The sequence below is a fragment of the Triticum dicoccoides genome, chromosome 2A, assembly GCF_002162155.2.
Source record: "Triticum dicoccoides isolate Atlit2015 ecotype Zavitan chromosome 2A, WEW_v2.0, whole genome shotgun sequence".
NCBI classification, from domain to species: Eukaryota; Viridiplantae; Streptophyta; class Magnoliopsida; order Poales; family Poaceae; genus Triticum; species Triticum dicoccoides.
In genome coordinates, this window is record NC_041382.1 from 743,791,671 (window position 1) to 743,794,542 (window position 2,872).

Sequence of the window (2,872 nt, forward strand, 5' to 3'; positions counted from 1 at the left end):
ATTTTCAACTCAGTTTTGGTCTTTTGAAAATATAGACAGCATGATCCGAGCACAAGATCTACTCTTCAGGAGGGTGGGGTAGAAGATTACGTGTGTGAGGAGAGAGAAGATCGTGTGATGACTGATGATAGTTGGTGACACGTGTATGAGTTGAGTGGTTTATAGGAGATGAAATATGGGCGACAGTCAGAATTAATCAACCGACTACGTACCTGAACAGGAGTTGAACTAAAATGTCAATTAGTTAGGTGCACGCGACGAACCGGAGCTGTACAAATATTCTGGCTTCCTCACTTGAGTATGACTTGGTAGCCAGGTAACACTGTATCGATGGAAGAGAACCTACGTCGTTTACCGTGCCTATATGCATACGCACGCACGCACGAATGCGATCAAGAAACTTTCTCCATCTTTTTCGCTGACAAAGGTGCTGAGCTAATCCGGTCGCTGACAAAGGTGCTGAGCTAATCCGGGTAATTAAGCAGCAACGTACTACTTGACCCAGTAATTCACGTATACCAACTTGGGTGCTTGGACCTGGAAGACATCTATTTGACCGGGTGCTTGGACGGACGTGGTAAAAGTAAAAAAGAAAAATCACGCGTGATACCTCTGCTACTTTTCATCGCAGCATGCGTGACTGACTGCGGCCTGGAAGACCTCTATTTGGTCGTGTCAAAAAAAAAGGAACATCTTCTTTTTAACACAATAAGAGTAAATAAGTTATGTGTAATACCATCAGAATTTATTATTTCAAATATAAATCCAATATTATACCTTTTATGGTATATAACTTATACTCCATTGGACGTCCACTCGTTTTCCTCCCCTAATCCGGCATAGCTAGGACAAACCGCCCCCTTCAGATTTCACCGGCGAGCCCGTGGATTCTCCTTCCCTATGTCTGCCGCTCGGTCGGCGGTTTAGGTTAGAGATTTTTTTTATTCCATGCAGGTGCGGCGCTCGGGTGGATGGCGCCGCTTCTTTGAGTTTCTCTTCCGGACTCCATCATCCTCAAATTCTTCCGTCTGGACGTAGTGGAGCTCTGGCGTAGATTTCTGCCATCTCCTTGGGGCGGTAAGGTTAAGGTTTCTCGTTATGCGGCGAGATTTGGTGTGAGGTGCTTCAGATCTATGCAAGGGTTCAACGACGACGAATGCAGCTCCAAGGCACTGGTCCTTAGGGGCAAGCGCACGAAGACTTTCCGGCTATCGTCGACAAGGTCAAGCCGGCTCCAGTAGGGCGGCGGCGACAGCGGCGCGACGGCGGCTCGTTCTGGCAGCTGTAGTGGTTGTTCGATGGTCACCAAATCTCGATGTAATTTTTATTATGTTTGAGATGCTTTATACTTCCATTGTACTTTCATAATAGATTTGATGTTTTTTGCAAAAACAAAAAAAAACTTATCCTCCATCCGTTAAAATAATTAAATAAATAATTATACTTCCTTTCTCACAAAATATAGCACATGTTACTTTGAACTCACATACCAAGTAGTTACGAGGGGCCATTTAGGGTTCATGCATTGGTCATATAGTTGTTGATCATAAATGTTTCTATATGAATTGGCTTACTACGTCTTGTTTCTTAATATGCCTTACAAGAGAGGGGGGGGGGGGCACTAAGATGTGCTGCGTTTTATGACAAAGGGAGCATTTTATTAGTACAATTCATGTTCAGAATTTGTCGCCAAATTCAAGGGTGCCTTTCAAGCATGGAAGAAGGAAGTATATAATTTTAATAAAAATGAGTCTACTCTACTATTAAATACTCGGTCCATCTAAAACATACTATCTACGTCCCATATTAAGTGTTGCTCAAGCAAATTTATCTAGATTTATTTTAGTGCTAAATGCATCAGTTTGAGCGACACTTAATATGGGACGGATGGAGTAACATATTATGATAGAGTGTATCTAGGTTCCATGACAAGGTTATCCAATGCGTATGGCATATGCTAAGAGAATTTCTAAACCTTCTCCCAAAAGTTAACTTTATATATCACCTAATTAAACTGAAATCCTAATAACTTGAAGTGTTTGGGAGGGTTGCACCAAGTCCTTTCCACTAAACTTAACTCCCAATGTTTTTTCCTTTGCTATGTGTTGCAACCATTTGCATATATAAAATACATTTGGCCTATACATGCATAACATATTGTTTCGGACTCCATGTTTGCAACAACATATTAGAGCCACATTTCAAATTTAATGTTTTCAAATTATCAAATTAAAATTCAAACACTACATACGGTCCAAATGAAGTAAACAATCCAAAACAAGATAAAACCATGATAATTATCACAAGAATGAACTATTGCCTACGAAATTCCCACAAGTGCTTGACATGGTCATCTCAGAGTTGGTCACAAGCTCCCTGGTTCTCGATCTTTTGATAAACTTTGAGGAACTTGTTGGGAAATGTAGCATGCAATTTCAAAAAATTCCTACGCTCACGCAAGATCTATCTAGGAGATGCATAGCAACGAGAAGGGGAGAGTGTGTCTACGTACCCCCGTAGACCGAAAGCGGAAGCGTTTGACAATGAGGTTGATGTAGTCGAACTTCTTCTCGTTCTGACCGATCAAGCACCGAACGTACGACACCTCTGAGTTCTGCACACATTCAGCATGATGATGTCCCTTGCCTTCTTGATCCAGCAAGGTGTCGAGGAAGTAGATGAGTTTCGTCAACACGACGGCGTGGTGATGGTGATATTGAAGTGATCCGCGCAGGGCTGCGTCTAAGCACTACGAGAATATGACCGGGGGTGTAAACTGTGGAGGGGAGCGCCACACACGGCTAACAATTGATGTTGTGTCCTTGTGAAGCGCCCCCTCCCCACATATATATAGGTGAGAGGGGAGGAGAGG